The sequence below is a fragment of the Bos grunniens genome, chromosome 29 (genome assembly GCF_055505025.1).
Source record: "Bos grunniens cultivar Pamir isolate PY7600 chromosome 29, Bosgru_T2T1.0, whole genome shotgun sequence".
Lineage (NCBI taxonomy): Eukaryota > Metazoa > Chordata > Mammalia > Artiodactyla > Bovidae > Bos > Bos grunniens.
Window position 1 is genome coordinate 32,996,929 of NC_141193.1, and position 14,163 is coordinate 33,011,091.

Here is a 14,163-nt window from a genome sequence, read left to right on the forward strand (position 1 = left end):
GGGAATGGAATTGTGAGAAATATATTACACTACCACCATCTACTCATGGTCAACTTGGTATTCATGTACACCTCTATCAACCATCCTTGCTTTCTATCTTACATGATGTGATTATCTCTCAAACAACCAAAACTATATCAATCCTCTCTCCAAAAGAGGATACAAAGTTCCTTTATCACCTCTATGGGATGTTTACACCTCTAATTTAAGTACTGATATATATGGTTAACTACTATGAATGCATCTTATTTTCAATGGTAGAATGAAAGAAGAGAAAAATATATAGACACACACACACAGAATTCCGCTCCCATGATCATTATCATTTAGTATAATATGAGTGATGATGTTTGTAAAAGGAACTTTGCAGATGTAATTAAGGTTAAAATCAGCTGACTTTAAAATAGTCAGTCAAAGTGGCTATCGTCACAAAATCCACAAACAATAAATGCTGGAGAGGATGTGAAGAGAAGGGAACCCTCCTACACTGTTCGTGGCAATGTAAACTGGTACAGCCACCACGGATAACAGTATGGAGGTTGCTATAAAAATTAAAAATAGAGCTACCATATGATCCTACAGTCCACTTCCGGACATATATTCAAAGAAAAACAGTCTGAAAGAATATATGCACCCCAGTGTTCACTGCAGCACTGTCCACAACAGACATGGAAGTTGTGTCTATCAATAGAAGAAACATCTATCGACAGAGGAACAGATAAAGAAGTTGGGGCACATATTAATATATACAATGGAATATTAATGAGCCAGTAAGAAGAATAAAATAACGCCACTTGAGCAACATGGATGGACCTACAGATTGTCATATTGAGTGAAGTAAGTCGTAGAAAGAGAAATATTGTATGATATCCCTTATATGCAGAATCTAAAAAAAAAAAAAAAAGATACAAATGACCTTACTTACAAAACAAAAACAGACTCACAGACTTAGATAATGAACTTATGATTATGGGAGGAGGGGCCGTTAGCAAGTTTTGGATCAACATGTATACACTGTTATATTTTAAATGGATAACCAACAAGGATCTACTGTATAGCACAGGGATCTCTGCTCAATGTTATGGAACAATAGGAAAAGAATTTGAAAAAGAATCAGATCAGATCAGATCAGATCAGTCGCTCAGTCGTGTCCGACTCTTTCCTACCCCATGAATCGCAGCACGCCAGGCCTCCCTGTCCATCACCAACTCCCGGAGTTCACCCAGACTCACGTCCATCGAGTCAGTGATGCCATCCAGCCATCTCATCCTCTGTCGTCCCCTTCTCCTCCTGCCCCCAATCCCTCCCAGCATCAGGGTCTTTTCCAATGAATCAACTCTTCGTATGAGGTGGCCAAAGTACTGGAGTTTCAGCTTTAGCGTCATTCCTTCCAAAGAAATCCCAGGGCTGATCTCCTTCAGAATGGACTGGCTGGATCTCCTTGCAGTCCAAGGGACTCTCAAGAGTCTTCTCCAACACCACAGTTCAAAAGCATCAATTCTTCGGTGCTCAGCCTTCTTCACAGTCCAACTCTCACGTCCATACATGACCACAGGAAAAACCATAGCCCTGACTAGATGAATCTTTGTTGGCAAAGTAATGTCTCTGCTTTTGAATATGCTATCTAGGTTGGTCATAACTTTCCTTCCAAGGAGTAAGCGTCTTTTAATTTCATGGCTGTAGTCACCATCTATAGTGATTTTGGAGCCCAGAAAAATAAAGTCTGACATGTATATGTATAATTGAGTCACTTTGCTATACACCAGAAACTTAATACCACATTGTGAATCAACTATACTCCAACATAAAAAGTTTAAAAAAAAAAAAAAGAATAAATGAGAAAATTAGGGAGATTACTCTGGATTATCAGACTGAATCCAATGTAATCATATAAGCTCTTAAAACAGAAGTGGAAGTCACAGAGATGATAAAGGAGAAGTCAGAGAAATTTGAGAGTGAAAAGGACTAGAAACACCACTGCTAACTTGGAAGATAGAGAATGTCACAAGCTAGAAGTTGAGAACTACTCCCATCTGACAATCATTCATGAAAGAGTACTTCATTCCTACAACCAGAAGGAACAGGATTCTGCCAACAACTTGAATGAACCTAGAAGTGAATTCTCAGAGACCCAGGTAAAAGTTTAGCTTAGTGGACACCTTGATTTCATTATGAGATCCTAAGCAGAGTATCCAACCAACCATGCCTGACATCTGACCCAAAGAACTATGAGGAAATAAATGGGTATTGCTTTAGGCCACTGAATTTGTGGTAATTTGCTATGGGAGCAATGAAATATTGCCCAATAACTTTATCTGTAGCTTTAGAAACAATGGGGCCTCACTCTTGTGTTTTAATAACTTTTATCTGAAAATGGAGTATTGCTGTGAGCATTCTGTGTGCTTCAGAGTATTTTATTCCAACTATGCATTCCAAACCTAGAGAAATAACCGCAGGGTGGGTTTGGGTATTCCAATGATTACTTACTTCCATTGATTACTCTGAGTGGTGAATTATAGTGCTGCTTTATATCTCTAGAAATCTGTATCAATTCAGAGTCAGTACCCAGTAACTGTCCCAAAAGTACTCTTGGCCTGGTGCACAACCACCCAGGTAAATAGCCAGATCTTCCTTCGGGGGGGCGAACTATACAGTTCTGTATGGGCCGATCACTTTATGCAACAAGGTTCTTCCTCAAGGATTTCTCTTCATTCAAGAGCTAATTTACTTGGTAAATGAAATACAGAGTAGGGACAAAGAATAGGAAAACAACAGAAAAAAACTAACAAAACTAAGACTTCATTCTTTGAAAAAATACACATAATTGACAAAGCTTCAATAAGACTAACCAAGGAAAAAAGAGGATCCAAATAAATAAAAATTTAAATTCAAAAAGAGTCTCTACAACTGAAATCACAGAAAGGAACATAATAGATGACTATTAACAACTTTGATGCTTTCAAACTGTGGTGCTGGAGAAGACTCTTCAGAGCCCCTTGGATAGAAAGGAGATCAAACCAGTCAATCCTAAATGAAATCAACTCTGAATATTCATTGGAAGGACTAATGCTGAAGCTGAAGTTCCAAGACTTTGGCCACCTGATGTGAAAAGCTAACTTATTAAAAAAGACCCTGATGCTAGGGAAGATTGAAGGCAGGAGGAGAAGGAGGCAACAGAGGATGATATGTTTGGATGGCATCACCAATTCAATGGACATGAGTCTGAGCAAATGCCAGGAGATACTGAAGGACAGGAAAGCCTGGCATGCTGCAGTCCATGGGTCAAAAAGAATTGGATACAACTGAACAACTGAACAACAAAATGAATGATTATATGCCAACAAACTGCACAATCTAGAAAAAAGGATAAATTTCTAGAAACATACAATCTACCAAGACTGAATCATGAAGAACTAGAAAATCTGATCAGAGTAAGATTTGAAGTAATGAGAAAGGACAGTGAATCAGTAATCAAAAACCTCCCCAAAAAAGGAAAGCACATGACCAATTATTTCACTGGTAGAATTTAAACATTTAAAGATGAATTAACATCAATTTTTCTCAAACTCTTAACAAAAGCTGAAGAGGAGAGAACACTCTCAAATTCATTTTAAAAACTTCTTTTTAAATGTTTAAAAAAGAAAAAACAAACATTTTTTACCAGCATTTCCATGATATAAAAGCCAGATAAGGAAAGAAAAGAAAACAAGGAAAGACAAGAAAAGAAACTACAAGGCCAAAATCTCTGATGAATATAGATGCAAGAATTGACAACAAATACTACAAGTCAAATATAACAGCACATTAAAAGAATCACACACTATGATCAAGTGGGATTTGTCCCTGTAATACAAGAATAGTTCTCTACACACAAATCAATATATGTCATCATCACATTAACATATAGAATGAAAGATTAAAATCATATTATCATTTCCACAGATGAAAAAATAGCATCTGACAAATTCAATCCCCATTCACGATTAAAAAAAAAAAAAAACTCTCAGCAAACTGGGTATAGAAATCAATAAAATAAATGAAATAAAGTCACATATCACAAGCCCACACCTTACTCAATGATGAAAGTTAAGAGCTTTTCCTGTAAGATCAGGAGTAAGACAAGACCGTACACTTTCACCACTCCTATTCAACATAGTACTAGAAGTCCTAGTTAGAGCAATCAGGCAAAATAAGAGAAAGAAATAAAAGGCATCAGGATTGGAAAGAAGTAAAACCTTCTCTATGCGAAGATGAAATTTTATATAGAGCAAATATTAGAGACTCCATCAAAATACTGGAAAGATCCAATTAATTAAAGCTGAAGTTGCAGGATACACATATACAAAAATCTGTTGCATTTCTACACACTGATAACAAATACATAAAAAATTAAGATCAACAACCTTATTTACATAATCATTAACAAAAATAAAATACTTAAGAATAAATTTAATCAAGGACCTTAAAGAGCTATCCACTGAAAATTATAAGACATGAAATGAAAAGATACCTCATGTTCAACAACTGAAAGAATTAATATTGCTAAAATTTCCATACAACTGAAAGCAATCTATAGACTGGATGCAATCCCTATCAAAATTCCAATAGCACTTTTTATAGAAATAGAATAAACAATCCTAAAATTTGTATGGAACTACAAAAGATCCCAAATAGCCAAAGTAATACTGAGAAAAGAGAACTAAACTGGAGACATTACATTTTCTAATTTCAAACAATACTACAAAACTATAATAATTAAAAAAGTAGAGTATTGGCACAAAAACAAACACCAGATCAATGGGATGCCACAAAAAGCTGAGAAATAAACCCATGATTATACATGGTCTATTATTTTATGACAAAGGAGACAAGAACCAGGATATTCAATGAGGAAAGGACAGTCTCCCCAATAAACAGTGTTGAACAAACATGCAAAACAGTGAAACCAATATCTTACACCACATATGGAAATCAACTCAATATGCATTGAATTCTTGAACGTAAAACATCAAACCAAAGAACTCCTACAAGAAAATATAACCAGTAAGTTCCTCAATATCACCCTAGGTGATTTTTTTTTTTAATTTGACATCAAAAGCAAAAGGAATGAAAGCAAAAACAAATAAGGGTAAATACATCAAACTACTTCTCTGCAAACTACTCTGCATAGCAAAGCAAATGGGAGAAAATATTTACAAATCATATATCCGATTAACAGATTAATATCCAAAAACATATAAAGAGTTCATATAACTGAATATCAATTAAAATAATCCAATTTAAAAATAGAGAGGATTGGAATAGACATTTTTCCCAAGAAGACATGCAGGCCACAGGTATATAAAAAGGTATTCAACAACAACTAATCATCAGGAAAATGCAAATCAAAACAACAATTAGATATAACCTCATCTTTCTTAAAACAGTTACTACAAAAAAGACAAAACATAACAAGTGTTTGGAAGGATACGGACAAAAGGCAACCCCTGTGCACCACTGGCTGGAATGTAAATTGGTGCAGGCGCTTTGGAAACCAGTATGTAGGTTCCCCCCAAAAAATTAAAACAGAGCTATTATATAATTCAGGAATTCAGCTTCTCGGTATTTATGAAAAAACATTAACTTTAAAAGATGTATGCACCTCTATATTCACTGCAGCATCATTTACAATAGATTAAAAGAATTAGATCTGAAAGACAGAGTGCCTGAAGAACTATGGACTGAGGTTCGTACCACTCTACAGGAGGCGGTGACCAAAATCATCCCCAAGAAAAAGAAATGCAAGAAGGCAAAACGGTTGCCTGAGGAAGCCTTACAAATAGAAGAGAAAAGGACAGAAGTGAAAAACAAGGAGAAATGGAAAGATATACTGATCTGAAGGCAGAGTTCCAAAAAATAGCAGGAGAGACAAGAAAGTCTTCTTGTGTGAACAATGAAAAGAAATAGAGGAAAGAAATAGAATGGGAAAGACTAGAGACCTCTTCAAGAAAAGTGGAGATACCAAGGGAACATTTCATGGGCACAAAAGATGGCCACAATAAAGGACAGAAATACAAGGACCAAACAGAAGCAGAAGATATTAAGGATAGGTGGCAAGAATACACAGAGGAACTGTACAGACAAAGTCTTAAAGATCCAGATAACCATGATGGTGTGATCACTCACTTAGAGCCAGAAATCCTGGAGTGTGAGTTAAAGTGGGCCTTAGGAAGCATTACCACGAACAAAGCTAGGGGAGGTGACGGAATTCTAGGTGAGCTATTTCAAATCCTAAACAATGATGTTGTTAAAGTGCTGCAGTCAGTATATCAGCAAAGTTGGAAAACTCAGAAGTAGCTGCAGGACTAGAAAAGGTCATTTTTCATTTCAATCCTGAAGAAAGGCAATGCTAAAGAATGTTCAAATGACTGTACAATTGCATTCATTTCACATGCTAGCAAGGTAATGCTCAAAATCCTTCAAGCAAGGCTTCAACAGTATGTGAACCGAGAACAACACCTGGAACAACTTCCAGATGTTCAAGCTGGATTTAGAAAAAGCAGAGGAACCAGAGATCAAATTGCTAACATGCGATGGATCAGAGACAAAGCAAGAGAACTCCAGAAAAACATCTACTTCTGCTTTATTGACTACACTAAAACCTTTGACGATGTGGATCACAACAAACTATGGAAAATGCTTAAAGAGATGGGAATACCAGACCACCTTACCTGCCTCCTAAGAAACCTGCATGCAGGTCAAGAAGCAACAGTTAGAACTGGACATGGAACAATGGACTGGTTCAAAACTGGGAAAGGAGTACATCAAGGATATATGTTTTCACCTGCTTATTTAACTTATATGCAGAGTATATTCTGAAAAATGCTGGCCTGGATAAAGCACAAGCTGGTATCACAATTGCCGGGAGAAACACCAACAACCTCAGACATGCAGACGACACCACCCTAACGGCAGAAACAGAAGATGAACTAAAAGGCCTCTTGATGAAAGTGAAAGAGGAAAGTGAAAAAGCTGGCTTAAAACTCAACATTCAAATAACTAGTATCATAGCATCTGGTCCCATCATTTCAGAGCAAACAGATGGGGGAAAAAGTGGAAACGGCGGCAGATTTTATTTTCTTGGGCTCCAAAATCACTGTGGACAATGACTGAAGCCATGAAATTAAAAGACGCTTGCTCCTTAGAAGGAAAGTTATGACAAACCTAGACAGCATATTAAAAAGCAAAGACATCACCTTTGACGACAAAGGTCTGTCTAGTCAAAGCTATAGTTTTTCCAGTAGTCATCTATGGATGTGAGAGTTGGACCATAAACAAGGCTGAGTGCAAAAGAATTGATGCTTTTGGACTGTAGTGCTGGAGAAGACTGTTGAGAGTCCTCTGGACAGCCAGGAGATCAAACCACTCAATCCTAAAGAAATCAACCTTGAATATTCATTGGAAAGACTGATGCTGAAACTGAAGCTCCCATACTTTGGCCACTTGATACAAGAGTCAACTCACTGGAAAATACCGATGCTGGGAAAGACTGAGAGCAGAAGGAGAAGGGGATGACAGAAGATGACATGGCTGGATGGCATCACTGACTTGATGGACATGAGTTTGAGCCAGCTCTGGGAGTTGATGATGGACAGGGAAGCTGGGCATGCTGCAGTCCATGGGGTCACAGAGAGTCAGACACGACTGAGTGACTGAACAATAATGATATAGATACAACCTAAGTATCCACTGAAAGATAAATGGACAAAGAATATGTTTCGTGTATATATAATAGAATATTCAGCCCTAAAAGAAAAGGAAATCTTGTTATTTGTGACAACCTGATGAACGCTTGAGTTTACTGTGATTAGTGAAATACGTCAAATAGAAAGATAAATACATTATGATCTCCTTTATATGTCAAATCTAAAAAACAAAAAAATAAGCTCATAGATAGAGCAGACTGGTGGCTGCCAGAGGTAAGGGTGGATGAAATGAGTGAAGGGAGTCAAACGGTACAAACTTCCAGTTATTAAATAAGTAAGTCATTACAATGAAACATATAGCATGGTAACTAGACTTGATAATATTGCATTGTATATTTGAAAATTGCTAAGAGAGTAGACATTAAAACTTCTCATCACAAAAAAAGAATTGTAATTATGTGTGGTGATGGATGTTAAAAAGATTTATTGTTGTGATCATTTTACAACATATACAAATATCAAATTATTATGTTGTATCCACATAAAACTAGCAAAATATTACATCTCAATAAAACATTTTTTTAAATTATGGGAAGTTTTACTTTAAAAGAAAAAATTTTGTATCTCAAGTCCTGTGGAATAATTTAGAATGGATCCATAAGTGAAGACTGCCCGCAATCCCTCGCAGCATCAGGGTCTTTTCTAGTGAGTCAACTTTTCACACGAGGTAGCCAAAGTATTAGAGTTTCAGCTTCAGCATCAGTCCTTCCAATGAACACCCAGGACTGCTCTCCTTAAGAATGGACTGGTTGGATGTCCTTGCAGTCCAAGGGACTCTCAAAAGTCTTCTCCAACACCACAGTTCAAAAGCATCAATTCTTCACTGCTCAGCTTTCTTCACAATCCAACTCTCACATCCATACATGACCACTGGAAAAACCATAGCCTTGACTAGACAAACCTTTGTTGGCAAAGTAATGTCTCTGCTTTTGAATATGCTATCTAGGTTGGTCATAACTTTCCTTCCCAGGAGTAAGCGTCTTTTAATTTCATGGCTGCAGTCAGCATCTACAGTGATTTGGAGCCCAAAAAATAAAGTCTGACACTGTTTCCACTGTTTCTCCATCTATTTGCCATGAAGTGATGGGACCAGATGCCATGATCTTCGTCTTCTGAATGTGGAGCTTTAAGCCAACTTTTTCACTCTCCTCTTTCACTTTCATCAAGAAGCTTTTTAGTTCCTCTTCACTTTCTGCCATAAGGGTGGTATCATCAGCATATCTGAGGTTATTGATATTTCTCCCGGCCATCTTGATTCCAGCCTGTGCTTCCTCCAGCCCAGAGTTTCTCATGATATACTCTGCATATAAGTTAAGTAAGTAGGGTAACAATATATAGCCTTGACGTACTCCTTTTCCTATTTGGAACCAGTCTGTTGTTCCATGCCCAATTCGAACTGTTGCTTCCTGACCTGCATATAGGTTTCTCAAGAGGCAGATTAGGTGATCTGGTATTCCCACCTCTTCCAGAATTTTCCACAGTTTATTGTGATCCACACAGTCAAAGGCTTTGGCATAGTTGATAAAGCAGAAACAGATGTTTTTCATGCATAGACTGGCTCAATAAAAAGAAACAGTGTGGACCTAACAGAAGCAAAAGATATTAAGAAGAGGTGGCAAGAATACACAGAAGAACTGTACAAAAAAGATCTTCATGACCCAGTTAAACAAGATGGTGTGATCACTCACCTAGAGTCAGACATCCTGGAATGTGAAGTCAAGTGGGCCTTAGGAAACATCACTATGAACAAAGCTAGTGGAGGTGATGGAATTCCAGTGGAGCTATTTCAAATCCTAAAAGATGATGCTGTGAAAGTGCTGCACTCAATATGCCAGCAAATTTGGAAAGTCAGCAGTGGCAACAGGACTGGAAAAAGTCAGTTTTCATTCCAATCCCAAAGAAAGTAAATGCCAAAGAATGTTCAAACTACTGCACAACTGCAGTCATCTCACACGCTAGTAAAGTAATGCTCAAAATTCTCCAAGCCAGGCTTCAACAATACGTGAACTGTGAACTTTCAGATGTTCAAGCTGGTTGTAGAAAAGGCAGAGGAACCAGAGATCAAATTGCTAACACCCACTGGATCATCGAAAAAGCAAGAGAATTCCAGAAAAACATCTATTTCTGCTTTATTGACTATGCCAAAGCCTTTGACTGTGTGGGTCACAACAAACTGGAAAATTCTGAAAGAGATGGGAATACCAGACCACCTGAGCTGCCTCTTGATAAATGTGTATGCAGGTCAGGAAGCAACAGTTCGAACTGGGCATGGAACAACAGACTGGTTCCAAATAGGAAAAGGAGTATGTCAAGGCTATATATTGTCACCCTGCTTATTTAACTTATATGCAGAGTATATCATGAGAAACGCTGGACTGGGAGATGCATAAGTGGAATCAAGACTACGGGAGAAACATCAATAACCTCAGATATGCAGATGACACCACCCTTATGGCAGAAAGTGAAGAAGAACTAAAAAGATTCTTGATGAAAGTGAAAGAGGAGAGTGAAAAAATTGGCTTAAAGCTCAACATTCAGAAAACTAAGATTATGGCATCCAGTTCCATCACTTCATGGAAAATAGATGGGGAAACAGTGGAAACAGTGACAGACTTTATTTTGGGGGGCTCCAAAATCACTGCAGATGGTACTGGAGCCAAGAAATTGAAAGACATTTGCTCCTTGGAAGAAAAGTTATGACCAACCTAGACAGCATATTCAAAAGCAGAGACATTACTTTGCCAACAAAGGTCCATCTAGTCAAGGCTATGGTTTTTCCAGTAGTCATGGATGGATGTGAGAGTTGGTCTATAAAAAAACCTGAGGCCACCATCACCCTAATACCAAAACCTGATAAAGATCCCACAAAAAAAGAAAACTACAGGCCAATAGCACTGATGAACACAGATGCAAAAATCCTTAACAAAATTCTAGCAATCAGAATCCAACAACACATTAAAAAGGTTATACACCATGACCAAGTGGGCTTTATCCCAGGGATGCAAGGATTCTTCAATATCCACAAATCAATCAATGTAATACACATTAACAAATTGAAAAATAAAAACCATATGATTATCTCAATAGATGCAGAGAAAGCCTTTGACAAAATTCAACATCCATTTATGATAAAAACTCTCCAGAAAGCAGGAATAGAAGGAACATACCTCAACATAATAAAAGCTATATATGACAAACCCACAGCAAACATTATCCTCAATGGTGAAAAATTGAAAGCATTTCCTCTAAAGTCAGGAACAAGACAAGGGTGCCCACTTTCACCATTACTATTCAACATAGTTTTGGAAGTTTTGGCCACAGCAATCAGAGCAGAAAAAGAAATAAAAGGAATCCACATTGGAAAAGAAGAAGTAAAACTCTCACTGTTTGCAGATGACATGATCCTCTACATAGAAAACCCTAAAGACTCCACCATAAAATTACTAGAACTAATCAATGACTATAGTAAAGTTTCAGGATATAAAATCAACACACAGAAATCCCTTGCATTCCTATACACTAATAATGAGAAAACAGAAAGAGAAATTAAGGAAACAATTCCATTCACCATTGCAACGGAAAGAATAAAATACTTAGGAAGACATCTACCTGAAGAAACTAAAGACCTATATATAGACAACTATAGAACACTGGTGAAAGAAATCAAAGAGGACACTAATAGATGGAGAAATATACCATGTTCATGGATTGGAAGAATCAATATAGTGAAAATGAGTATACTACCCAAAGCAATTTATAGATTCAATGCAATCCCTATCAAGCTACCAACAGTATTCTTCACAGAGCTAGAACAAATAATTTCACAATTTGTATGGAAATACAAAAAACCTCGAATAGCCAAAGCAATCTTGAGAAAGAAGAACGGAACTGGAGGAATCAACCTACCTGACTTCAGGCTCTACTACAAAGCCACAGTTATCAAGACAGTATGGTACTGGCACAAGGACAGAAATATAGATCAATGGAACAAAATAGAAAGCCCAGAGATAAATCCACGCACATATGGACACCTTATCTTTGACAAAGGAGGCAAGAATATACAATGGATTAAAGACAATCTCTTTAACAAGTGGTGCTGGGAAATCTGGTCAACCACTTGTAAAAGAATGAAACTAGAACACTTTCTAACACCATACACAAAAATAAACTCAAAATGGATTAAAGATCTAAACATAAGACCAGAAACTATAAAACTCCTAGAGGAGAACATAGGCAAAACACTCTCCGACATACATCACAGCAGGATCCTCTATGACCCACCTCCCAGAATATCGGAAATAAAAGCAAAAATAAACAAATGGGACCTAATTAACCTTAAAAGCTTCTGCACATCAAAGGAAACTATTAACAAGGTGAAAAGACAGCCTTCAGAATGGGAGAAAATAATAGCAAATGAAGCAACTGACAAACAACTAATCTCAAAAATATACAAGCAACTCCTCCAGCTCAACTCCAGAAAAATAAATGACCCAATCAAAAAATGGGCCAAAGAACTAAATAGACATTTCTCCAAAGAAGACATACAGATGGCTAACAAACACATGAAAAGATGCTCAACATCACTCATTATCAGAGAAATGCAAATCAAAACCACTATGAGGTACCATTTCATACCAGTCAGAATGGCTGCAATCCAAAAGTCTACAAATAATAAATGCTGGAGAGGTTGTGGAGAAAAGGGAACCCTCTTACACTGTTGGTGGGAATGCAAACTAGTACAGACACTATGGAGAACAGTGTGGAGATTCCTTAAAAAACTGGAAATAGAACTGCCTTATGATCCAGCAATCCTACTGCTGGGCATACACACTGAGGAAACCAGAAGGGAAAGAGACACGTGTACCCCAATGTTCATCGCAGCACTGTTTATAATAGCCAGGACATGGAAGCAACCTAGATGTCCATCAGCAGATGAATGGATAAGAAAGCTGTGGTACATATACACAATGGAGTATTACTCAGCCATTAAAAAGAATACATTTGAACCAGTTCTAATGAGGTGGATGAAACTGGTGCCTATTATACAGAGTGAAGCAAGCCAGAAAGAAAAACACCAGTACAGTATATTAACGCATATATATGGAATTTAGAAAGATGGTAACAATAACCCTGTGTACGAGACAGCAAAAGAGACACTGATGTATAGAACAGTCTTATGGACTCTGTGGGAGAGGGAGAGGGTGGGAAGATTTGGGAGAATGGCATTGAAACACGTAAAATATCATGTATGAAACGAGTTGCCAGTCCAGGTTCGATGCCCGATACTGGATGCTTGGGGCTAGTGCACTGGGACGACCCAGAGGGATGGTATGGGGAGGGAGGTGGGAGGAGGGTTCAGGATGGGGAACACAGATATACCTGTGGTGGATTCATTTTGATATTTGGCAAAACTAATACAATTATGTAAAGTTTAAAAATAAAATAAAATTTTAAAAAAAATAAAAATAAATAAAAATAAAATTAAAAAAAAAAAAAAAACCTGAGCACTAAAGAATTGATGCTTTTAAACTGTGGTGTTGGAGAAGACTTTTGAGGGTCTCTTGGACTGCAAGGAGATCCAACCAGTCCATCCTAAAGGATACCAGTCCTGAGTGTTCATTGGAAGGACTGATGCTGAAGCTGAGACTCCAATACTTTGGCCACCTGATGCGAAGAACTGACTCATTTGAAAAGACCCTGATGCTGGGAAATATTGAAGGCAGGAGCTGAAGGGGACGACAGAGGATGAGATGGTTGGATGGCATCACCGACTCAATGAACATGAGTTTGAGTAAACTCTGGGTGTTGGTGATGGACAGGGAGGCCTGAGTGCTGCAGTCCATGGGATCACAAAGATATGACTGAGCAATTGAACTGCACTGAACAATAAAAAGTGGTTTAAGTAAGTGTATTAGAGTACTTTCATGTCAGGACATATTTTTAGACCATTTTGAATGATAGTCATTAAGAGTTTTAACAATCTGTCAAAATGTGTGTAACTATTTTAAGCAAAAAGGAAAAGCAAAATTGTATATCTGGCATGAGTATAATAATGTAAAAGTAAGCATAGAAAAAAAAAACTGGAAGTATATCAAGTGACTGTTACTGCAAAGTAAAACTAAGTTGAATTTTATATTTTCTACTTTGTATTTTTACATTTAAAATAAAAACCATGTACTACTTCTATAAAAAGGTATTCCATTTTTAAAAAGTCGCATACTCAAACACATCCCTTTTTCCCCCAAATATCAAATAATGGGTAAGATTTTCAACAATCAGTTCAGAAAAACTGAAAGAGCTAGGAGTAGTTCAGAGTAGGAATTGGGCTACAAAAGGTGCTGTCTCTGTCTCCAGAGTCTTCAGAAGCACAGTAGGGACAGAAGGAAGAAGCAGAGGCTGGAGGTGAGGCAGACACATC

At 37.4% G+C, this 14,163-nt stretch overlaps 1 protein-coding gene across 18 annotated transcripts in view; it reads right to left on the reverse strand.

Annotated features, from left to right (window-relative positions):
• The window catches only part of LOC147342476 (glycerophosphodiester phosphodiesterase 6-like), a 173,941-nt gene that overhangs the window by 151,226 nt on the left and 8,552 nt on the right, over positions 1-14,163 (reverse strand). The window lies entirely within an intron of this gene.